The 26,615-nt window shown below is 37.2% G+C and overlaps 1 pseudogene across 1 annotated transcript; it reads left to right on the plus strand.

Annotated features, from left to right (window-relative positions):
- Positions 1-1,062: 1,062 nt before the first annotated feature.
- Positions 1,063-26,594, plus strand: LOC114257486 (protein NDL2-like; annotated as a pseudogene). Its single transcript, XR_014361531.1, has 5 exons — positions 1,063-1,341; positions 1,412-1,509; positions 1,622-1,711; positions 19,010-19,070; positions 26,319-26,594. The product of XR_014361531.1 is annotated as a protein NDL2-like (transcript).
- The last annotated feature ends 21 nt before the right edge of the window (positions 26,595-26,615 follow it).

Below are 26,615 nucleotides of genomic sequence, written 5' to 3' on the forward strand. Positions count from 1 at the left end.
ATGACAGATTTAAGCAAAAGAGCTAGAAAGAGAAAAAGCCAGAGGATTGAATGAAAAAAGAGAGAAATAGTCAAGAAGACGACAAAGTTCAAAGAATAAAGCCACGTACACAGGCACTAAGTAAGTATGTGAAGAAACAAGAAAGTAATGAACTGGACATGATACTAGCAACAGAAAGCGGATATGACAAAGAACAAGTGCCAGGCATTCAAACAATTCAAGACTTGAAGACAGACGAAAATAGAAGACAACAAAGAGCAAATAAATAAATTCAAAGTAAATCAGAAGAGTTATGAAAGGTTGAGCTTTATAAAAAAGTAAAGAGTTTATGAACCTACAAAGTGAAATGAACGCCGATATGAAAATCGCCAGAGTCAAGTAAATGATTGGAAATCAAGAAACTCACCAGAGAGTGTGAGTGGAGCAGTTGCAAAACTCTTGGAGTTTACGAATTAATGGAACCAGAATCTCTGCTAGGAGGTGCGATTTCAAGCAGCTTGGAAAGCATGAAACTTGATTCTTGACACCAATGGACAGTAAAGTCCAGGGAACTTTGAGGTTGGCGAGTTTGATCTCAGACAGAGGGGCACAGATGAACGAATAGTGTAGGTTCCATCACCTCAGAATGCCGAGGTAATAGAACCTAGGGGGCAGTTGTGGGGATATATTTTCTAAGTACCAACACGTGGCAAGGTGATGCCGACGTGTCAGCCGAGGTGCCACGTGTCTTGGTCGTTGTGCCGAGGTCATCTCGGCTGGGCCGAGGTTGCCTCCGAAGATATCGGAATCCGAGATAAGCGGATAAGGGACAAGAGTCCTAGAATGAAGAGGGAACTCAACTTGGATAAGGACAAGAGTCCTAGATTGGGAGAAGACTTCAGTTTGGGTAAAGATAAGACTCTTAGAGAGTTTATCATAATCCCATTGGGAGTTCCAGATTAGCAGTAATCTTGAGTCCATAGAAGTCAGGCTTCTATTGAGACTAGGTTTATGTTGGCTACAAAAAAGTGGCACCCCCATGGGTCTAAGGTATGCTTTTGATACTCAAGCTTGTGAGTTTAGTACTTGATTTATCTTTGAGAGATATACTGACTTGATCGTCGGAGTGCCCCCGGGTGGTCGAAACCACCGCGGGATTCTTATATTTCTGTTGCAGGTCAGTCCGGTGTCATCTATTCTGCCAGTGCTCTCCAGCTGGTTACTAAGCAGGCAGTGTGGTCAGAAAAATACCCACACAGCAGGAATGTTTGGTTAAAAAAAGCAAAGGTTCAATCACTGTTTTGGTTTGTGGGGATCAAGAAAAGCCTACTCTGATAACATACCCAGATGTTGCTCTCAACTGTATGTATATCATTTCTTGGTTCTTTTTATCAATTGGAATTATATAATGATGTGTGTGTGTGTGTTACAGACATGTCCTGTTTCCAAGGTCTCTTCTTTTCCCGAGACTCGGGTTCATTGTCGCTCCACAACTTCTGCATTTACCATATTGATGCCCCAGGGCATGAGGTCAGGATCGCATTCCCATTACATTTGATTTGTTCTTCTTTTCTTTTGTTTGCTTGTGTTGGTTGGAGGTTCTAATGAATTTCCTTTGCCATTTACTTAAGAGTTCGTGCAGTTGGGAGCTGCTGTGATACCTTCAGATGTGCCTTTGCCTCAGTGTGGATGACCTTGAAGACCAGGTTGCCGAAGTGGTCGATTTCTTTGGGTATGTAAATGCTTTCTATTTTTCAATTTCTCTTTGGAGCAATTTCATTAATTGTGGTAACAATAAATTTTTTTACTAAATAGTCGGTGCAGAACTTCTTGATTCCTAGAGTATGAAATTTGTCAAGTTTTGAGTATAAGCTTTGTTCCATCGGTTACAGGCTTTTCTTTTTGGCTGCATTTGCATTTATGGATTTGAAATGAATGGATAGCATCACTCATTCAAAGAGTATAACCTTTAAATCAATCTAGTATTTTAAATATAGTTTTCAAGAATGGATTTGAGAGTTTCAGCCTCTTAGATTAATGGGTTTGAAATAACTAGGTGAGCATAGGTATTTGAAATCCCTCCATGAATGATTCCATTTGTACCAGAATATCAACACAATGCATCATCCCGGCCATGTTTGGTTTGTGTTTTGAGATATTATTTTAAAAACAATATTTTGGAGAGAGTTTAAAAAATTTGAAAATTTGTTTGATTGTATATTTTGAAAATAGTTTTGGAGTTTGTAGTTTGGGACGATTTGATATTTTTTTGGAGTTGAATAGATGGGTGTGGGAGAAAAGAGAAATGTTAGGGATCATGAAATTTTTTTCATAAAAATGATCACAAAAGATTTGTGACCCTTAGATTACCTTGATTAGTATGCGGTGCTTTATTCTAAGTGTAATCCAAAGATCATAAATCTTTCATGATCATTTTCATGAAAGACTTTTCATAATACCTAGCATTGCTGGAGAGAAAAAGTAATTGAAAATGAGAGATGAGAGAGAAAAAATGATTGATTAATGTGTAGTAGAGAAAAAAGTGATTCTGGATTTTTTTTTTTAAAAAAAATTTTAACCAAACATGTTTATGGACTTTTTTCTCTATAAACATGGTTTGAGAGACAAACCAAACATGCCCCCTATCTCTATGTGATCCTTTATTTTAAAATTATAAATCTACCTCCAATAATTAACTTTCTTATTACTTGAAATCCCTTTATTTGAAATCCACTAGTCTTGTTGGCTCTCATGGGAAGGAGAGAGGGTACCTAAGAGGCTTGTATTAAACCAGCTTCTATGTTTCCCCCATCCATGGCTAGAGCCACAATGCTACAACCCGTGTTATCCCATGCTCATAGGTTGCAGACTTATCCCATACTTGACATGGTGGTTGATTCTAATATCAAATGATACAAGCCATTGGGTAGAACTGGCCATTGAAAATCGGCTTACGAGGGATGGTGCCCAAAAGGGTTATATTCACTTGGTCAAGCCTAATGTATTGATGTGGAGTCATAAACAATTGCCTCACTGATTGCAGACTGATCCCATACTCGACATGGTGATTGACTCTAATATCAAATGATACAAACCATTGGGTAGAACTCGCCATTGAAAACCGGCTTACGAGGGATGGTGCCCAAAAGGCTTATATTTACTTGGTCAAGCCTAATGTATCAATGTGGAATCGTAAACATTTGCCTCTAAGACGCTTGAAGTCTAATGCTTAAATTGTGGTGGCTTAGCTTGTAGATGTATAGACATCCTTTCCCATGACTCAATCTTTGGAATTAGACAATATTTTAAGTCATCCATTGCATTGATATTAATACCATTGTCTAATATCAACTTAAAAGATATAGGTGTTCAAGTCCCTTGGCAAGCAAAATGATAAAAAGATTCTTGTACAAGAGATATTTTGTTGAAAATTGACAGACTTTCACATAAGTATCTTGATATCAAATAATACTGTATGCGGGTATTTATAACTGAAATGAGAATAGGTGCTAGCAAAACTTCAATGCTATTTCTTCTCCATTTGGCATAGTGATAGGTTTTTGAAGTTTTGTAACCTTGATGTTAGGGATCAGATAATTCAGAAAAAAAGGTTCACTTGTCAATCATATGTCATAATGTGATTTGACTCGTTAAGATTTTATGAGCTGCAGACAAATCTAGAACAATGAATCCATACCTTGGAATTGTGGCATTTGATATTGTATATTGCATATTGCATTTAATATATTACAGAGTGGAACCATGGAAACATGAGTGAGGTGATTCAACTATTTATGCCTTCTGAACACCGCTGATTATAAGGAAGAAGACGCAGATTTATATGTTTCCCACAAAATTGTATCTTGAACAATAATATGAAGTTGTGTTTATTGATAAGGGTTATTGAGCTGCGACTTGAATCAGTTGAGTCAAGTTGAAGGCCAGCCAATAGGCCTAATACCAACCCTAAACAAATAGCAGGCCCATCACTACCTCACAGTTCCAATTTAAGCTCAAACTAGGCCAGGTGATCGGGCTACTGACGTTGAAATTTGAATGAAAATTTATATTATTCCTGCATAAGTCATATGAATAGTTGTTTCTTAATGCAGTTCCCCCATCACCCAGGAATAAAGAAACTTTTTATTTAGAGTATATCAACAAATGGAAGGTTGGAATTTTTTTGAAGAAACCAGAAACTAATTGCACTGTTGCACTGTTTAGATTGGGAAGTTACTATATGCCTATATGCAGTTTTTGGGCCTCCAAATGTAACCAAACATCACAAACACCTTTCCTTCAACTTGTCTCATAAAGTTATGTAATGGCCTAAATCATTGGGTTTTTATATAGTTATTATTTAGTTTTAATAATTTACTTTACAAGATTAAAAATTTTATATGATTGGTTAATGATCATGGCAAATTTGAAAAATGAAGTATGGGCTCATCAGGGCTCAAATGCCCCTAATGGTGCTAATTCATTGGGAGCTGCTTTTTTATGAATAGCTAAACAACTTAATTGTCAATTTCACAAATTTTGAGAAAATAGATACTATTGTAATTGTAGCAAAGATAGTTGTTGCTGTTGTTGTTGTTGTTGTTTATATTAAAGACATTGGCCAAATTAATTCCCATGGGATACAAATCCCTTGTCTAGAATTCTTCTCTTGTGAGCACAAGTATTAGTTGTTGGAATATGAAGTATTGTATATTTAATTTAGGAATTTAATTATAAGAGTTGATTGTGTAATTATTTAATTCATTTTTTCATGTATCTTATATTGATTATATATGGACATGGTCTCACCCAAATTAGGGAAAGCCAATATTTTACAACTCTCTTCTTGGTATCAGAGCCAAACCCTAGTCACCCACCACCCTTGTCTTCTATTGCCGCCAGCCCTAAACCACCTACCCAGCCACCCGACAGCCCTTCTTCTTTCCTCCGCCTAGTCGAAAATTTTCCTCTTCCTTCTCAGCCCCTCGGCAGTCCCTTATCCTCATTGCCACAACTTCCTTAGGTGCCAACTAGACCCTCCCTGCCTTGGGTCTAGTGCGGCTTCCCCTCCTGGGTGTTGTTCTTCTCTTTTTACCCTTCTAGAGTTCATGTGCTAATGTGGTAAGCACTTTATAGTTTGATTTTCTGTTGTGTTGAGCTACCGGTGTGTTCGGTAGCATCTCTTTTGTGTGACACCACTACTTTGGCTTCTTGGTGTTTTAGAATGTCTGACTTTGTTACACAAACTTAGTGCATTATGCCTCGTTCAGATGTTTCCTTGGTCTCCCATGTTCCGGTTCATCGAATTACCAGTGTGTTGCTTACTGTTCGCAACTTTGCGGCTTGGAGTCGGTCTACACGTCTGTACCTTGGGGATAGAGGCAAATCTGGATGGCTTCTGGAAACCGAGTTACAACCTCCCGTTGATGACCCTAAGCGGGTTCAATGGGATATTGACAATTGCACCTTACTGGGTTGGATGTTCAACTCTATGGAAGAACGCATCTACAACATGTTTATGTGTTGTGATACAGTTCCTCGATTGTGGAGTACTCTTACCTAGATGTACGCACATGCCCACAATGATGCTAGGATTTTCGAGCTCTATCAGGATATTTCTCATGCCTCTCAGGAAGCTTTGGGTTTTACCATTGCTGAATTTTTTGGGTATCTTTAGTCTCACTGGGAGGAGTTAGCACAGTATGAGCCACTGAGTGATTTTCCAGCTGTTGCCGCTTCTATCGTGTCTACTCGTCTTGCTCACCAGCACACCTATCAATTTCTGATGGGTTTAAAACCTGAATTCGAGTCTCTTCGTATTCAAATTTTGAACACATCTCCTATACCATCCTTATATGAGGCTTTTGCTACTATTAACAGTGAGGAGTGTCGTCATCAATTGATTCAACCGGTGGCTCCGCTTCCTTCCTCTGTCCTGCCTCATCTTTCGTTTCAGATCAGATGGCCCTTACTGCCAAGTTTAGTCCTCATGCTTCTAGTAGCAAGGTTATTTGCCACCATTGAGGTGCAGCTGGTCATGTCCAAGCACGGTGCTTCAAGCTTCATCCTGAGTTGAAGCAACGCTTTGCAAGGGCACGCCCTTCAGGCTCTCTTCATACTGCTGTTATTGCAGACACCTCTAGTACTCCTCAGTCCCCTCATCCTATTGATCTTCATCAGCTTCAATCTCAGATTGGTCGCCTTCAAGAGCAACTTGGTTCATTCACTACTATGTCTCCAAGTGTTCCTTCCACTGCCATACTCGCTACAGGTACTCCTACAGCCTTTCATGTTCGCACTGCACCTACTTAGGTATTGTATTCTAAGGCCAATGATTATATGGCCAGTGAATTTTCTTGTTTATACTCTCATGTCTCTACTATTGCCCAGGCCATATGTCTTGCTGATGAGTTTATTTCACATGTCCAACATAAGGGTGATATGTCCTTATCATATGATATTACACTTAGTTCTGTCTTTCATGTGCCCCATTTTGCTTATAATTGTCTCTCTGTGAGTCATCTTGCTAAAAATCTTCATTGTGCTGTTATTTTCTTACTTACTCATTGCTTATTACACGACCTGACTTCGAAGAAGATTTTTGATAGAGGGTTTGAGCGCGACGGGCTATACTACTTTAGAGACCCACCACCTTCTCATCCTACCACTTCTGGCCTGCAAGCAACTGTGTTACCTGTGTCATCTTCCTATGTGCTTTCTTTTTAAACTTCAGCCTTGTGGCATGCCCATTTAGGACATGCAAACTTTAATTATTTATGTTTACTTTTTCTGTCACTTAATAAAGCTTGCAAGGATCATCAGTTTCATTGTGTTGTTTGTGAACAGTCTAAACATACTCATACTTCTTATATTCCTTGTATGTAGATGCCTCATGTATGTTTGACCTTATTCACTCTGATATCTGGGGTCCTTCTCATCTTTTGGCTTTTTCTGGGCATTGCTATTATGTAACTTTCATAGATGACCATTCTCGGTGCACTTGGGTTTATTTGCTTAAAAAGAAGTCTGGTGTGCTTCCACTTTTTGTTCAATTTCTCCAAAGGGTCAAAACCCAATTCCACACTGTTGTCCACAATATTCGTTTTGATAATTTGGGGGGGGGGGGGGGGGAGGGGGAGTACATCTCTGATGCATTTCACTCCCAACTTAATCAACAAGGAATTTTGTAACAACTCACTTGTCCTTACACCCCTGAACAAAATGGGATTGCTGAACGTAAAAATCGTCATATTATGTCTGTTGTCCAGTGTCTTCTTTGTGGGATGAATGTCCCTAAATCCTACTAGCATATGGTTGTGCTTACCATTGTTTACCTCATTAATCAGACGTCTAGTCGGATTCTTCACGGGTTGGCACCTTTTCAATTACTTCACCCAAATACCGGGTTATTTCCTCTTCTACCTCGCATGTTTGGTTGTAGTTGTTTTGTTCAGGATCGTAGTCCTACTCGGACCAAGTTAGATAACAAGTCTCTTAAGCGCATCTTCTTAGGCTATTCCGCTCTCTCTAAAGGCTATAGGTGCTATGATCCATTATCTCGTCATTTTTATCATTCTATGGATGTCATATTTTGCAAAGATATGTCATTTTTTTATTCTAACCCTATGGTTCAGGATTCCGCCTTGCGTGCACCGCCTCTCGCTGTGTCTCCGAGTGCTTGCCCTGTTCCTATCCTTCATTCCTTTGCTCCTTCCTCATCGCCTGTATCTGTACCTGCTAGTCCTCTGCCATTACAGACATACTCTCGTCGCCCTCGTGCTCTGCCTCCTCCAGCATCTTCTTCGCCCTCAGGCCCAGGTACTCCCTCTACTATTCATTCCCACGCTCCTTCCCATTATCCAACCCATGAACACCATCCCCCTAATCGGTTTGGTTGGTTTAGTAGTACTAATCACCCAATTTCCTAGTTTTTATGTTATGATGCCCTTTCAGCTTCTCATCGGTCTTTTCTTGGCAAACTTGAGTCGGTCTCTATCCCTCGGTCTGTGTCTGAGGCTCTCCAGAATCCCCAATGGGTTACAGCTCTACAAACTGAAATGGCTTCTTTGCAGTATAATCACACTTGGGATCTTGTCTCTTTACCTTCTGGTGAGACAACTGTTGGGTGCAAGTGGGTTTTTACTGTCAAATACTTGGCTGATGGTATAGTGGACCGATATAAGGCTCGCTTTGTTATTAAGGGCTTTACACAAGTTCCTGGCAAGGATTTTGGGGATACGTTTGCACCGGTTGCTAAATTGACCACTGTTCGTTTACTTATTTCCTTGGCTGTCTCTTTTTCTTGGCCCCTTTATCAACTTGATGTCAAGAATGCTTTTTACATGGGGACTTACTTGAGACGATCTACATGGATCCTCTACTCGGGTTTTGGGCTGAGAGGGAGTATGCTGGCAAGGTCTATCGTCTACGTAAGTCTCTCTATGGCTTGAAGCAATCTCCTCGTGCATGGTTCCATCGTTTCAGCTCTGTTATCCTATCCATGGATTTTATTCAATGTCACTCCGACCATACATGCTTCATTCGTCGTCAGCTCAATGGTCGATGTATTATTTTGTTCGTCTATGTGGATGATATCATCCTTACAGGGGATGACACCATTGGCATTGCTAAGGTAAAACAGGAGCTTAGTCTAGTTTTTGACATCAAGGACTTGGGTCCTCTCAAATATTTCTTAGGGATTAAAGTAGCTCGTTCTTGCAAGAGATATCATTGTCCCGACGAAAGTATAGTTTGGATCTTCTTCGGGACACCGATATGATGGGGTGCAAGCCTGCATCTACTCCTATGGATTCGAATCTGAAACTTTTAGCTGAGTCTGGTGAGTTGCTTTCTGATCCAACTCGCTACCAGAGATTGGTAGGACATTTGATCTATTTGACTAATACACAACCAGATTTGACATTTGCTATGAGTATGGTTAGTCAGTTTATGCATTCACCTCGTACTGCTCACCTTGATGCCGTTCACCACATCTTGAGATATCTCAAGTGATGTCCAAGTTTGGGTTTATTCTTCAATGGTGGGATTCAGACAGGATTGTCCTGTTTTACTGATGCAGACTTTGCAGGTTCATTAACTGACAGACGTTATATTTCTGGGGTATGCACTTCTTGGTACCCATCTTCTGTCATGGAAAAGCAAAAAACAAGCGGTTGTTTCTCACTCATCTGCTGAAGCTAAATACCACGCCATGACTCACGGGACAAGTAAGTTACTATGGCTTCGGTCTATTCTTACTAAGTTAGGCTTTGAGGAGAATAATTCCTCCAAACTATTTTGTGACAAGAAGTCTTACTTGCCTCTGACTTTATGCTTCATGAGCATACTAAGCATATTGAGGTTGATATTCATTTCATCCGGGAAAAGGTTCGACCTGGCATTGTATGCCGACATCTTCACCAAATCTGTAGGACCATCCCTACTTCGATCTTCCATTGGCAAGCTGGGGTTGGTTGACATCTTTGATCCAGCTTGAGGGAGAGTGTTGGAATATGGAATATTGTATATTTAATTTAGGAATTTAATTTTAGGAGTTGATTGTGTAATTATTTAATTCATTTTTCCATGTTTCTTATATTGATTATATATAGACATGGTCTCACCCAAATTAAGGTAAGCCAATATTTTGCAACTCTCTTCTTTAGTATGCTATTTACTTTGTTAATAATTTTGTTACTCCATTGTTTAAGTCTTTAACAGAATCTTGTCATGTGAAAAGCATACGACTACGAAATGAGGGCAAGAGTTAAAAATCATCTCCGTTTCCCACCAATACACACTTTGCCCATGTGCTAAGAATGTGAGAATTATAATATATATATATATATATATAGGAACAAAGAATTAAGTAAACAGAGTTTCTGAAATAAACAAAAAATAAATAAAAGACAGCAGAGAAATCAAAGAGAAAGGAAGATGAATAAACAGAAGACTATTGCCTTGTTTGGTTAGTCTCTTGAGAGACAATTTTTGAGAAATTTTTTTAAAAATTTGTTTGATTGAAAATTTTTGAAAAAAAAAAAAATCGAAAATCACTTTTCTCTCTATTACGCATCAATCAATCACTTTTTTTTCTCTCCTCTCTCCTTCTATCACATTCTACACATCAATTAATCACTTTTTCTCTCACATCCATCTATTCAACTATTAAAAAAAAATTAAATCATTCCAAACTCCAAAACTATATATTTTCAAAACTGTTAGACTTATTTATTTTGATGATTTATTTAATTATGTTTTAATTTATTCGAAAGAGAAAAATAGAATCCAAAATTTATTTTGATGATTTATTTAATTATATTTTATTTTATTTGAAAAAGAAAAATGGAATCAAAATTTATTTGGTCCCATTATTTCTCACCTAAACCTTTATCCTAAATGTTGTTAGAATGTATTTAATATTTGATTAAATCAGGAGTTCAAACAGCCCAACACAATAGCAGGCCAAAAGGATCAAAAGGTTCAAGCGAAAGATATTCAAATTTGTAATGATGGAGTACAACGGCTATAAACGGCTATAAATTCAAATGAATACAAAGGCTATAAACGGCTATAAGTTTCGTTATATATACCAAAGCCTCTAATGTAAACAAGTTACAAAAAAAACCAGAAAATATTCTTTGATCTATAATCACTCATATCTATTCTTTGAAAAATTTTCTGAGAAGTGTTCTTCAATTTTTGTTTGCATCCTCTCTCAGAAATTATACACTGAGCCTTATCGCATTAAGCTCATCTTTCCTGTGCGAGGTTTACAGAAAAACCAGAGTTTCATTTTTGTATCTATCTTTGAGAGATAATTATTGTAGCTTTCTGTGGAAGCAAAAACACATTATTTTCAACCTTGTAAGAGTGTAGTACACTCAGTGTTCTTGACTTAGAAAGTCTGTGTAAAATCTGTGGAGGATTGCTCCATCTGTGAAAAGGTTACTAGCACCCTGTGAAACTAGAAGATAGTGAAAAATCTCAAGTGAAGCTTGAGGAGTGGATGTAGGCTTGGTTGAAGCCGAACCACTATAAATCTGTTTGTCACCTCTTTCCCAATCTCTTTACTTTCCTACTACTGCTATATCTATCTAATATTCATGTGCTAATCATTTGATTTACCATGTATGTTAGTTATACTTCATTGTTATTTTTCTTGATCCTTTATTGCTAAGTTCATCATTGTGCTTGTTAATAATTTGTTGTACTAGTAGTTAATTTTATTGGGGTATTATTAATTTTAATTTGTAGAAACCTAATTCACCCCCCTCTTAGGTTAAATTTTGGGTAACAATTGGTATCAGAGCTTGGGGCTCTTGTTTAGATTTAACAATCTTGAGTTTTTGATCAATATCAACCATGTATTCTACTTACTCTACTACAGGACAAGCTAGCAATAGGCCATCTCTCTTTGATGGTAGTAATTACATTCATTGGAAAGAAAAAATGACTTTGTATCTTCAAGCTACCAATTCTGTTTTGTGGCTCATTATCACTAAAGGTCCTAAAATCTCTTCCAAGATAGTAGAGCATATCAGTCTGCCTAAACTTGAGGATAAATTTGATGAGCGTGATTATAAACTCCTTCAAGCTAATGCTAAAGCCAAGCTTATTCTTGTGTGTGGACTAGATGCAAATGAGTACCATAGAATTTCTGCGTGTATTACTGCTAAAGAGATTTGGGATAAACTTGAAATCACCTATGAAGGAACTAGCCAAATAAAAGAGTCTCAGATTGACATGCTTATTCATGATTATGAACTCTTTACTATGGAATCATTTGAATATATTTCTGAGATGTTTTATAAATTTACCAATATTATTAATGCTCTAAAATCTCTTGGTAAATCTTATACTAATGGTGAGCTTGTAAGAAAAATACTTAGGTCTTTGCCAAATGAATGGGAAGCTAAGGTTACAGCTATCCAAGAAGCAAAAGACCTAACAAAATTAGGCATTGAAGAACTCCTAGGCTCACTCATGACTCATGAACTTTCAATGATGGATGGCAGCAAAAAGGAAGCCATTCGGGGAGAAAATGATAGAGTAGCCAACTTGTGTCTCATGGCTCTTGGAGGAGAAGAATCTACTCAAGATGAGGTAATTTCTAATTATGTAGAACTTGAAAGTGCTTTCAATGAATTACATGACATATTTAGAAACGTTTGTGTTAAGAATTCTAAATTAAAGAAATTAGTTACTTCTCTTTCAAATGATGTGAGTGTTTTAAAAATGGAAAATGCTACTTTGAAAAATGAATTTACGTCTATTGCCAACGAGAAAAACATTTTGAAAAACAATGTTGAGGATTTAAACAAAACTCTTGAAAATTTTGTAAAAGGAAAAGAAAACCTCAACAAGCTTCTTGGAAATAAAAGATGTGTTTTTGACAAAATAGGCATTGGTTTTGATCCTCCTAAACCTTTTATGAGATTAAATGTTCTTGAGACTAATCCCCACGGACCCAAGAAAGTATGGCTACCAAGAAAGAAATCAAGATATTTTGTAGGTGGAATCTCAAAGAACACCAAGGACTTCAAGAGGAAATGCACAACAAGAGTGTTCAATCTAAAGAGCAAAATTCGCTCCTACAAGAAGAAGAATGATGAAATGAAAATCACCAAGATGAACAATAGAGGTAATGTATGGGTAAAGATTCCAAAGAGGTAAATGAATGTATAACTCCTAACACACCTTTAAGTTTAAAGTTTTATATTCTTTAAGGTGTGATTTGTGTTCAATAGGTTGTGTCTAATCATTGCTTCCATGTAACCTAATTGTATTAAGTTTGCTAAGTCATGTGCTGCTAGCTTCTTTCAAACATTCATTGAACTCAAAAATGAGAATTATATTATTTTGATGAATGCCTATTAGAATATGAATGATTGATGTACTTATTAACATTTTATATCATGTCACCCATTGCTATGAAAAAGAGATAAGAAGTGATAAATTTTTTTGTGAGCATACTTTTCACATCTTATATATGACTTCATACTAATATGTTAATTCTTTTTTGAGTCATATTTTTGTAGAATCAATTTTGATGTCATAGCATGTTTTTGAGATGTATACTATCTATATTTTGAATTCTACATTTGTGATCTCAAGAATATGCTCAATATGAAAATTTCATGCTTATATGTTTTACATTGGAATATTTGAATGAGTTCTGAAATTCCTTGATTATGATCCATCAACAATGTCTAAATGAAAAGAAGCATCATATGTTTGTAGAAACATTTCATTTATCCTATTGAATATCTTTTAAATATGGATTATATTGGCATACATCTCATGAAATGCTTTTGATTGATAAATTGTTGAATTAATTGTTTATAACATTCATGTTGTGTTCCATATTGAGTAAAATGTTTTATCGCACTTGAGCATATGGATTGAATTGATGAAAATGCCTCTTGATAATGTTATGTGATTAAATGAGATTGTTGCATCATTTCTTAATAAAACAAAGAGCATAAAACTATTTTCTTATGCATATTATGCTATGCGTTACAACTTGAAAATTCTAAAAAATAGCATTCCAAACTCTTGTTTGATCATTGAATTATTTTTCACCTTTTTAGTTTGTGATAAGAAGCGATTTGTGTTGTATTTTTATTGAGTAATAGTGATTGTTCCATGAATGCTATATTTACACAAAATAGAAAAGGGTAGCACTAACTTAGAGGGAGAAATCATTTTGCTAACATACTTGTTAAACCCTTTTGAGATGAACTCTTCATGAAAGAAAATTGAAGATTGAAAAGCTTCCATCTCTTGAACCTAAGATATGCCTCATATACTCTCTTAAGCTTTTGAGGTAAAAATTCTATCTTATATTCCGTGAGCTAATATTGTTATTACTTTGATATGAAAAAGATTGATTATGCTTCATATGATTTGCAATGTATACTCTTTGATGATGCTCTTACCTAAAAATCATGCCTATGTTTAAATGTGTGGTACATATTGAAATTCATGATTTTTCTTGACATATGAATTGCTATACCTTGAACATGCTTCATTTTTTTTTTTGGAATTACATTAGCTCCATGAGATTATATTGAGTTTAACCTATTATGAGCAACATTTGGTATTCTATATAATGCTTGAGCTATGATTGTTAAATCTTCTAGATTGCATATTAGTATCCTTGGTAGATTGCATGTTGGTATCATTTTGGCATCCTATTTGATATTATTGACGAGAACATTTCAGTTATGAGCTTTCATTTATCATATCTCCTATTGATTTTGCCAAATGAAACAAGGGGAAGAATTTAAACTTGATTATTTTTTAAAAAATTCCCTTAGTTTCTATTCTGTTTTTGATATCAAACTTATGGGCTTGCACTTCGCATGTTACTATTTTTTTTGCCCATTATTGTCAAATGGTATGAGCTTTAATTGTATGATCATTATGTGCTATTATTTTTTTGGTGTCATAGAGCTACCTTGATATGGATGATTATTTGTGCCATAATGAGACTTACATTCTTTCATCCTATATGTTGTACCATACTCCTTCCTTGTGCTTGATTTTGTTGAAAATGTCATCGGGGGAGAAAAAGAGACTTGATTGTTTTAGTATCTCTGATTATTTTGGTATCTCTATACTTTTGGTATCTTAATTTTTACAACATGACCTTTGAGCTGATTAGTTGTTAATAATGTAAAAGGAATATCGTTTTCCTAGAGGAAGAGTGACTCGAACTTTACCTCCATATTTATGCTCTTGCTTGGCAACCTTGTTTGATCTATGCACTGTTGTGTCTATTATATGTCTATTATAGTCTTGAGATTGGTATGCTCGTACTAAGAAATTGAGAATTAGATCATGTTCAAATGCTTCTCGTATACTCATTAACAATTTGATCTCTCATTATTATTTTTTGTTTGGGCTTAATTTTCTTATTTTTTTTCTCTGCTTTTTAATTTCATTTTTCAGTACTTAAACATAAACACAACAACAAATCAAAATACAAATATTTACATAAAAAAACCAAAAAAAAAAAAAATGCACCCTTCATTTTTTTTACGGCCACATGCCGATCAAAATAAACATAAAAAAAAACCATTCATTTTTTTCCGGCCATACGCAGATCTTACTTACTCGCCTCTTCCATCATTTTCTTCTTCTTTTTATCACCTTGGGCGACCATTGACGCCCCTGCCCCCGTGCTTTCGTCGAGAGCGACGACTCCCCACTGACTATCAAAGACCAAGAACGACGTTGCTCCAAATCGGGCCATGGAGGTGGTCTTCTGTTTAAGCTCTTTATTTTTGGCCTTCAGTGTGCCTATTTCTACTTGCGCATTCTTGTACATATGCTGGAGTAGAGAGAGTTAGGTGTTGACTTGATGGAGCTCACTTGTCTTGTTCTGCAATCGGTGAGCCAATTTTGTGACTGTCGTCACCATCTCCATACAGGACGTCAGTGTGAAATGATTGGCTTCTATGTCAGATTGAATTGCTATGATTTGCTCAATCGACATCATAGGAAGGTTAGGAAGAGGAATGCCAGGAAGAGTAGGAGTAGGGGCACTCGGTCCAGCAGAGCTTATGGGATCGTTCAGGTCTGGAAATAGAGTGAGGGGATGGGATGAGGAAGCCATGGTTTAGAGGTGAGAGGGGTAAAAGAAATGAGTTGCACAGAAATAGAAGAGAACAGACTGAGGTTTGGCCGCCTCCGTTCATATTTTTTTTTTTGTCTCTCGATGAGGAAGAAGAAACAGATGAGAGTGGTGAAGAAGAGATAGAAGAGAATGGTGAAGAAGAAAATGGAAGAGTGTGTGATTAAGAGAAGAAGGCAAAGAGAAGAATACAAGGAGGGAGAGGGAGCTGAGGCGAGTACCAATCGAGGCTTGCTTTTGTCGGCCAATGACGCAAAAGTGAAACCGCGTGTCAAACGTGTTTATCGAAGGAAAAAGAGAGACGCGGGCGAGTTGTATGTGTATGCATATATGTATATATATGTTTTGAATTGTATAGATGCCATTTATCACTATCATTCTTCTTCTCCTCCTCCAGATTCTGACCCATAATTTTCTTTTGATAATGTCACAGGGGGAGATATTATATAATGTTATGTATTATGGTATTATTTTCAAACTAATTTGATGTTATGTATTTATAATTTGATATCTTAATCTTATATCATGTTGTTGATTAAAGCTTATTTATTACACATGTGCTAACCTATGTATTTAGAAATGAATTTAGGGAGCATGACTTGAGGGGGAGCATTTCTTACTCCTAAATCAAATCAAAACATCATTGTGTGCCATCATAAAAAATGAGGAGATTGTTAGACTTATTTATTTTGATGATTTATTTAATTATGTTTTAATTTATTTGAAAGAGAAAAATAGAATCTAAAATTTATTTTGATGATTTATTTAATTATATTTTAATTTATTTGAAAAAGAAAAATAGAATCAAATTTTATTTTGATGATTTATTTGAAAGAGAAAAATAGAATCAAAATTTATTTTGTCTCATTATTTCTCACCTAAACTTTTATCCTAAATGTTGTTAGAATGTATTTAATATTTGATTAAATCAGGAGTTCAAACAGTCCAAAACAAAGGTTCAAACAGCCCAGCACAACAGCAGGCCAAAAGGATCAAAAGGTTCAAGTGGAAGATATTTAATTTGTAATGATGGAGTGGAAGATATTCAAATTAGTAATGATGGAGTACAACGGCTACAAACGGCTATAAATTCAAATGAATACAATGGCTATAAATGGCTATAAGTTTCATTATATATACCAAAGCCTCTAATGTAAACAAGTTACAATAAAAACCATAAAATATTCTTTGATATATAATCACTCACATCTATTCTTTGAAAAATTCTCTGAGAAGTGCTCTTAAATTTTTGTTTATATCCTCTCTCAGAAATTATACACTGAGCCTTATAGCATTAAGCTTATCTTTCTTGTGTGAGGTTTACAGAAAAACCAGAGCATCATTTTTATACCTATCTTTGAGAGATAATTATTGTAGCTTTCTGTGAAAGCAAAAAAACCTTCTTTTCAACCTTGTAAGAGTGTAGTACACTCAGTGTTCTTGACTTAGAAAGTTTGTATAAAATCTGTGGAGGATTATTCCATCTGTGAAAAGGTTGCTAGCACCCTGTGAAACTAGAAGATAGTGAAAAATCTCAAGTGAAGCTTGAGGAGTGGATGTAGACTTGGTTGAAGCCGAACCACTATAAACCTGTTTGTCTCCTCTTCCCTAATCTCTTTACTTTCCTACTACTACTATATCTATCTAATATTTATGTGCTAATCATTTGATTTATCATGTATGTTAGTTATACTTCATTGTTATTTTGCTTGATCATTTAGTGCTAAGTTCATCATTGTGCTTGTTAATAATTTGTTGTACTATTAGTTAATTTATTGAGGTGTTATTAATTTTAATTTGTAGAAACCTAATTTACCCCCCCTCTCGTAGGTTGCTTTTTGGGTAACAAAAACATACAACCAAACAAATTTTCAAATTTTGTAAACTCTTTCCAGAAAATTATTTTCAAAATTATTTCACAAATACAAACCAAACATGTGTTACCGTGGAAAATTGAGCTTCTTGATTCCAATTTTTGCAAAACCCTAGTTTATCTCTTTAATTATTTACAATCTGTTTTTTGTGTTTTGTTTTAGGCAAATACAATCATAATTTGATATAAATTTTGAGACGAAATTTGTATTGGCAGGGAATGGAGGTGATTTTTTTCCTTTGCGCCTTCATTTCGTAATCATATGCTTGTCACAGTACTAATTTTTGTTAAAGACTTATGCGGTGAAGTAACAAAAAGGGGCTATTGACACTTCACCAAAAGCGTAAGGGGTTGATCGTCACAATTTCATATATAGGCACCAAAGTGGGATTTGGTACAAAGTGCAGCGATACAAAGTATAATTTACCCAGGGAGTTTTTACATTCAAAATGTCATGTATATCATGAGCATGTCTTAATGCAAATTCTTATCCATGAGAAACCAAAAGAAGGGAGGGGGAAAGAAAGAAGGAAAAAGATAATCGCTTGGAAAGTTCCAATGTTAATTACATTAACCAAACGAATTGAACTTGGTAATCATTGGTGATAAGATATATCCAGTTTTTGTGTTCCTAGAGTTTAGGGAACTCTAAAGAAATCTAAAATGAGGGTTGGCATGGTTAACTACACATATTCTCATTTAATTAAGCATAGCTAATATTTTACTCACTAAGTAGGAAGAGATATTGGCTATCGTTCCGAATAGTTGATCTATGATCCATAATAGATATACCAAATCCACCCTATGAATGACAACTAAAATTAGTGCCCGAAGAAAGTAGAAAATTATAGTGCATCATTTTTGTGTAGTCTATGCATTTACTTGAATTTAGTTACAATTTGCACCCCCTCCCCCCCTCCCCATAGCCACCACGGAATATCACCTTACCCCCTTAACTTTAAAATCTTATATTAGATCACTTGACTTTCAAAATTGTTTCATTGTCACCCCCTCTTCAGAAGGGGGTCTTTGTATGGTTTTTGGTTGTTGACAGGTTTAAATATATGGTTTTAAAGTTAAGTGGGTTATGATAATATTCAGTTATAGTTGAGGGGACGAAAGTATAACTAACCCCTAATTTTTTAATGAGATTCTATGCATTTTATCGTGACAAATTTACAGAAACACATTGAAAGGGAAATAGATGCAAATGATTTCAGCAGAAGCGCAAAGATTTTTGAGGCCTTGGGCCGAACATCAAAACAATGCCCTAGGCCTTTGGATGATTGGGGCCTTTGGCAAAAATGAATTTTTTGATGGGCTCTAGGCAAGGTGCTAACTTGCCTATAGGTTGAGCCACTTATGAATGGCTTGCATCAATGATGTGTCAAAATGACAGATTGAGAAACTCAATCTTTAAATTTATTTTCACCTTTATTTTGTGGTGAGTTATACTTTCCTATAATGTAAGTGCTTAGTTTTGCCTTAATTTTTAATCTATGACTTTTCTCATTCAGACTGAAAGAGGTGTTCTGCTTGGGTGTAACTGCTGGTGCTTATATTCTTACACTCTTTGCTGTGAGTTTGCAAAAGTCAGCTGCTCTTTTCCTTATTATTAGATTTTGTGTTTTTATTCTTCATTACTTTTATTTGTCTTCTAACCACATTCATGAGTGGTTTGTTCGACATTTATTTTTAGAACTTTGATGCAAGAATTTTGCCAACTTTGCATAATGACATACAGGGTGCTGATTGGCAAAATGATTTTTCTTATTACTTTTCATCCTTTGTGTGCTGATGATATTTGTTTCCAAAGTTAAAGAGAACATCAATCCATTGTTGTCTTCTTAATTTCATATTTATATTCGTACTCCCTTCCAAGCCTCTGGGAATTCTTAATCCTTTCTCAAAAGTTACGATTTTCTTAGAACTCATTCCATATTTCTATTCATATTGCCTTCATGCCAATTTATTTATATATATATAAAAACAAAAAGAAGGAAAATCTGATGGCTAACAAAGGGAATCTTGGTGGATGGATCCCAGTGGTAAAGCAACGAGGAAGACAATCAAATCCTACTTCATGGTCTGATGGTCGTAGAGCGAGCTTGATTACGCTTTTCGTGGATAACTTGCCTGAATCCATGGCACCTAGAAACCTGTATGACCTGTTCATTAAATTTGGAGTGGTCAAAAACGTCTTCATCCCACATAAGAGAAGGAAATCAACAAACTTCAGATTTGGGTTTGTATGTTATGACTGCTCTATTGCAGCTAGTGTTGCAGAACAAAAAGAAAATGGTTCGTGGGTAGATGATAAATCTCTATCAGTCAAAATCGTAACATTTGATCAACACACAGAGGCAAGGCAGCGATGGAAAACTTTAACAACCAGACAACCAATGGCTAGAAACACATCCGTTATGGCAAAAAACTCCACCTGGAACCATGGCACCGATGGGAGATCGTTTGCAGAAGTTATCAAAGGGGATCAACCCAGATCTGCTTTGACAACAACAATCAGCGTCGAGGAGATAGGAAATGGTTGGCTTTATGAGAGCTTGATCATGAGACTCAAACCAGATCATACCTCTGTGCAGGTGAAAAATGAGCTCATCAAAAGAGCAGAGCAAAATGTGCTGGTAAGAGAAGGAGGTGGGTGAGATGTTTTTCTTACATTCCTATCCAAAGAAGACTTAATGGGCAAAATGTCTATGGTTGTGGAATGGTTCCAGGACTGGTGTGAGTACATCACAGTGTGGAGTCTTGGTTTGTACCTACAACAACAGAGACAAGTTTGGATCAACTGTCTTGGGGTTTCCCCAAACCTATGGAGCTCAAATACTTTCAGAAGGATAGGAAGCATATGGGGAGAGGTGATATTCTTGGATGGAAATATTAGTGCATCGAATTCATTTCGCAGTGGCAGATTTAAAATAGTTACTGATGTCATGGATCCGATTAATACAAGTATCAACTTGGAGTGTAAAGGAAGAGTATATCCTATTCAAGTTCTTGAAGAGTAGAGTGCTGTGGATGATAGCCTTAGTTGTAAAGAAACACTCTCTAAGGAGCCAGTTGAAGCTGTCTATTCCAAAATTAATGGCGTAATCCAACCCAGTCAAAAACACAACCTAGAGGAGGAAGATGGTGACAAAGCAGATGACATGGCAGGAACGTCTGCTAGAACCAATAAGGGCATGGCATCTGGCATGAAGGCTATGGATGAGCTGGTTGTAGGAGGCAGCTGGAGCAACACATCAGTTGTTGCAGAGACTATAAACTGTGTTGGGAATTCAAATGAAGAAGGCATATGTGTGGCTGAATCAGTACTGCCAGTGAAAAGTCTACACCAGAGAAGTAATCATTTTGCCCAAAAAGGTGTAGAATAACAGCTAGTTCCGGAAAATCTGCAAAACGTGGTTGAGTGCAATCATGATCCTCAGAAAAGTCTCTTAGTAGGTCCAGCAGTAGAGGACAAGATCATTACCTCAGGCTTTATCAAAAGCCTTAGTGAGTCACCAAAAGTAAGGCCTGGCATCCGTATTGAGATAGCTTTAGGCCAAGATTTAAATGGGTTGCAGTCCAATGAGTCAAGCCACCTGAATTTACTGCCCATTGGGCCTTTTAATAGTGGATCAAACACTTTAGTTGTGCAGCAGTCATGTAGAGCATCAGGTGTGAGTCCACAATTTAAGTCCAATGACATATGCAGGCCATCCACTTTAGACTCCACCAGCAGCCGTTTTAAGAAAGGTAAAAGGAAAGCTATTAGAAGAGAAGGGATCAAACACTCTTTATTTGCAGGTAGATTCTCTAGATTTACAAGAAGGGTAGGGCACAAAGGGGTAGGGTCAAGCAATGGGTTCAAAAGAGGAATTAGAGCCAGACCATCAACTGTTCACTCCCCACCCAGTCACACTTCAGAATCAATTCACACCTCCTCTACAACGAAAATTCTACATAAGGCCCTTGCAACGCTTCAGGTAGGCAAAACACTGGGAATTGACTATAAGGGTCAGGAATCTGAGGTTGTCAAGAAATTCATACACATGGAGGAGCAAGATAAAGTGAGAATGGCTGGAGGACCTGGTATTGTGGAATAACCAGCTTCCTTATGGGTGCAATTTGGAGTATATCTGTTACATATGAAGATCCTAAGCTGGAATGTCAGAGGTCTAGGAAGGCCTGAAAAGAGGAGGAAAATCAGAAAGATTTTGTATGATAAGACAGTTGATTTGGCTTTGCTTCAAGAAACAAAGCAATCTAGTATTACAACCTTGCCAGTAAAAAGTCTTTGGCCTAGAGGCAAGATGGATTACATGACTGTAGATGCTGCAGGTCTGTCTGGTGGATTAATCTGCATCTGGGATCCTGATGTCTTCCATCTCTCAGATTGCTGTAGCAACAGGAACTTTATTCTTTTGTCAGGTAAGGTTCACAATTCTTTTGACTGTGTTATGGTCAACATCTATGCCCCAAATGATGTAATAAGAAGGAAGGCTTTATGGGTGAACCTGTTAAACTTGAAAACAATGTTTGCAAATCCATGGTGCCTTGGTGGAGACTTCAATAAGATTAGGAATGTGGGGGAAAGAATAGGAGTTTCTTGCAGGGATAGAGGCATGCAGGAGTTTAATGACTTCATTGATAATTGTGAGGTGGTAGATGTCCAAATGTTAGGCAGAAAATTCATCTGGTGTAATACTCTTGAAGGGAAAAAGTGGAGTAGAATAGATAGATTTCTTCTTAGTCCTAAATGGTTAGTGAGATATAAACTCAAACTATGGGGTCTCCCAATAACTTTTTCTAACCATTGCCCACTTCTACTCATGGAGGATGGTAGGGACTGGGGGCCCAAACCTTTCAAATTTCTGAATGCATGGACCTTACATCCATCTCTGGTTTCCTTGGTAGAGAGTAATTGGAGTGAACTACAGCTGACTGGTTCTGCAAGTTTCATCCTGAAGAGGAAATTGCAGTCCCTGAAGTTGGCCTTAAAAAAATGGAATCAGGAGTCTTATGGTAATGTTGTTAAAAAATTAGAAGCTTCTGAATCTGCTTTACATGATCTTGATCTAAAAGCTAAAACCAGACCTCTGGATGAAAGTGAATTGATGCTGCAAAGAGAGAAAAGGAATGAAATGTGGTCTTTGAGCAGGAAGATGGAATGGGAATGGCTCCAAAAATCTAGGTTGGACTGGAATCTGAAAGGGGATAGGAACACGAGGTTTTTTCATGTCATGGCCACTAGTAGACAAACCAGAAACACTATTAACTCCATCACAGTTGGGGGTGTGATTCTTAAGGATCCAATTCCTATCAAGAATGAGGTTTGGCTTCCCTTTTCAAAGATGATTGGAAAATTAGACCAACCTTGTTAGGTGAATTCAAAAGTATTAGGCTCAGTGCCCAATTTCATGTGCTTGAAGCAGATTTTTCTGAAGAAGAAGTTTGGGTAGCAGTCAATGATTGTAATGGGAACAAAGCCCCAGGACCAGATGGATTTAACCTGTTGTTTTTTCAGAAATTTTGGAAGGTGCTCAAAGGTGAAGTCCTCAAATTTACGCAAGAGTTTCATGCCAGTGGCAGATTAATCCCAAGTTTGAATAGCTCATTCATTACTCTTGTCCCAAAGAAGGAGAAAGCTTTAACACTAAATGAATTCAGACCTATTAGTCTGATTGGTTCCATCTACAAAATTCTGTCTAAAGTCCTAACAAATAAATTGAAGTTAGTTATGCCTTTGATAATTGGTGATTCACAATCTGCTTTCCTGAGAGGTAGAAACATCTTGGATGGTGTCTTGATTGCAAATGAAGTTGTGGATAGCTGGGTCAAATCCAAGAAAGCTGGGCTACTCTTTAAAATAGATTTTGAGAAAGCTTTTGACTCCATCAACTGGAATTTCCTTTTTTCAATGTTGGCAAATTTTGGGTTTGGCGATAAATAGATCTCTTGGATTCAGGAGTGTGTCTCTATTACTAGAATTTCAATCATTGTCAATGGATCTCCAACCAAGGAGTTTAACCACCAAAAAGGGCTCAGGCAAGGTGACCCCTTATCACCATTCCTTTTCAATTTGGTTGTTGAGGCATTAAATATCCTTCTTCAGAGAGCTATGGATCTGAGTTTGCTTAAAGGGATATCTGTTGGGGCCAATGATGAGGTGCAATTGTCACATCTTCAATTTGCAGACGATTCCCTATTGTTCTGTGAAACTGAGCTGACAGAGGTGCTAAATTTGAAAAGAATTCTTAGATGCTTTGAAGTGGCTTCAGGTCTTAAAATTAATTACCACAAAAAGTGTGGTTTGTGGGATTGGCATCTTTGGATCTGCCCTTGCTAAGTTTGCTTCCCTCTTGAACTGCAAGACCCAAAATTTACCAATAAAGTATCTAGGTCTACCCTTGGGTGCAAATCCTAGAAGGAAGAAAACTTGGAAACCAGTAGTTGAAAAGGTAAAATTAAGGCTAGCTGGTTAGAAAAGGAAGCTACTATCTTATGCAGGTAGATTAATCTGGGTGAAAGCAGTGTTATCAAGTATACCTGTGTACTACTTATCATTATTCAAGCTACCTGAGGGAATTGCAAAGGAGTTAGACAAAATTCAAGCCTTATTTTATGGGGAGGGCCTGACTTGAAGCGCAAAATTCATTTAGTGAAATGGTCAGAGGTTACTAAGAGCATAAAGCAAGGTGGTTTGGGGGTTAGAAGAATCAGAGATGTGAATGTGTGTCTACTTCTAAAATGGTGGTGGAGATTTGCTTCTGAACCAGTGTCACTTTGGTATAAGGTTTTATGCAGTAAATATCGGTTCCTTTGGTGGGAAATGGGTTCCAAACCTAAGTTTAAACACCTCATCCTCTTATATTTGGAATGGCATAGTGGCAGCAGATGAACAAAACCAATCTCTTTCACTATACTATGCTAGCAACCTCCAGTTAAAGGTGGGAAATGGTTGTCGCATAAGTTTCTGGTTTGATTCTTGGTGTGGAAATCTTTGTCTAAAAGATGAGTTCCCTCGCCTCTTTAGTTTATCTTTACAAAAGCATGGTCTGTTTGAGGACTTTGTGGAAGTATCTGGCATAACCAAGAATTGGTTTTTCACATTTAGGAGGCCTCTCTTTGTTTGGGAAAAGAATGATTTGCTAAAGCTTTATGGCATTGTAGGTTCAGTCCCCTCTTTTCAATTGGAGACTCAAGATAGTGCAGTTTGGAGAGCAGCCAAGCTAGGGCACTCTTTTGTGTCTAATCTTTACAATCAGACTAGCAATGCTTATGGAGGTAATGAGAGTTTCAGTCGCCTGGTGTGGATCAAGTTTCTTCCTCCTAAGGTTTAGTTCTTTGGTTGGCTCACATGGAAGCACAAGATGAAAACTTTTGTATTCTTGCAGTGGATTGGAGTCTTGGATAGTTCTGCCTCTACATTGTGCGTATTTTGTAAATCACAGAAGGAATCATTCGAGCATGTTCTAATGCTCTGCCCATTTGTTTGGAGAATATGGTCTGATCTGCTGTAGTGGTGGGGTGTTTCTTGGGTTGTTCCTGACTCTGTCAATGGTCTATTGCAATGGTGGTCAGGGTACCTTTGTAAGAAAGCTGAACAGAGGATTTGGCATGCCATACCTCTGGTAACACTCTGGTCAATCTGGAAGTATAGGAATGATTGCTTCTTCAAAGCGCCTCATCCAAACCTGCAGGAGCTACAAGAACTGATTCTCATTAGGCTTCCTCTCTGGCTTAAAGTTGCTTCAAAGAAGCTTCATTTTTTGATTTCAAATTTTCTTTACAATATCTCAGGGGTGAGACAAGGATTGTTATAGATTGGTGCAGTTGTTCCCCACTGCAGTCTGGTGAGACTAGGACTGGTGAGGCCAGGTTTGTTACCTCAAGCTGTGCAGACTGCAGTTGATCCAGTTTGCAGCTCTGTTCCAAATTGCAGATTGCAGCTCTGTTCCATTTTGGTGCTTCATTACTTCTTGGTGTAACTGTAAGCATGGTGAGAAGGAAAACTCAGAGGCCTGCTATTGCTGGTAATGTTGTATTTGTAGGAGACTGCTATGTCTTGGTTGAAGTAGATTGCTGCTGCTGCTGTAGTGCAGATAGTAGGAGGGAGTTGTCATGCTATTACTGGCAGTGTTTTGGCTGGGTTAGTGTTTTGGCTATTGCATTGGTAGTGTTGGTCTGGTATAATTGCTGATGCATTGGTAGTGTTTTGGCTGCTGCATTGGTAGTGCTGGTCTAGTATTATTGCTGCTGCTGGTGGTCAGCTGCTGGTCTGAAGTGCTAATGTTGTGGAATTGCTGAATAACTGTTGTTCTGCCTCTGTGTGTTGCTGCTGCATACTGCTGGTTTCTATGGATGTTTTTCCTTCATTGGTGGTCTGATGGTGGATCTGTTTGAAAGTGAGAGGTGGTCTGATGGTAAATCTGTTTGGTGGCTTCTTCATCCCCTTCTGGCTGCTGTTAGAAAATGAGTCTAGGTGTAGTTTGTATCATTTGGATAAAGTCTGAGAGCAGTGGAGTTTCTGTTCTATTTTTGTTTTGGTGTATTGGTGTCTGAGTTGTTTTGCTGTTTTGTTTCTTTTTTTTCCTCTTTGGTTGGCTTCTCGTCAACCTGTTGGCTTGAGCTAGCAGATGATTGTGCATTCTCCTTAGTGCCAACCTAGTTGGGATTAGGGAGGTTGCAATGATGCTTTTTGCTCATGCCTCCCCTCCTTGTTGATGTATTCCATGATTTTCTGTTATGTGATCATCAATAAAGAGTTTGTTGCTGTTCAAAAAAAAAAAAAACATTTATTTGTCTTCTGGCCTATATTTGCAGATGAAATATAGAGAACGTGTACGTGGGTTGATCCTTGTTTCCCCCATATGCAAAGCACCTTTGTGGACTGAATGGCTTTATAACAAGGTTAAAATTCCTATCATCAATGAACACTTGTAAAATGTTCAATTTTCCATTATACGTAACATTAACTAGGCCATTTTGTGCATCTCTCAATGCAAGCATTAATTACAAACAAATGCTACAAATGTCACAATCCAAGTGCATGGTGAATGGATTTCCACTCCCAGACATTTTGGATTTGGAGAATCCTTACATTTCCATGGCCATCCGAGA

The sequence above is a fragment of the Camellia sinensis genome, chromosome 2, assembly GCF_055761805.1.
Source record: "Camellia sinensis isolate YWXY chromosome 2, ASM5576180v1, whole genome shotgun sequence".
NCBI lineage: Eukaryota > Viridiplantae > Streptophyta > Magnoliopsida > Ericales > Theaceae > Camellia > Camellia sinensis.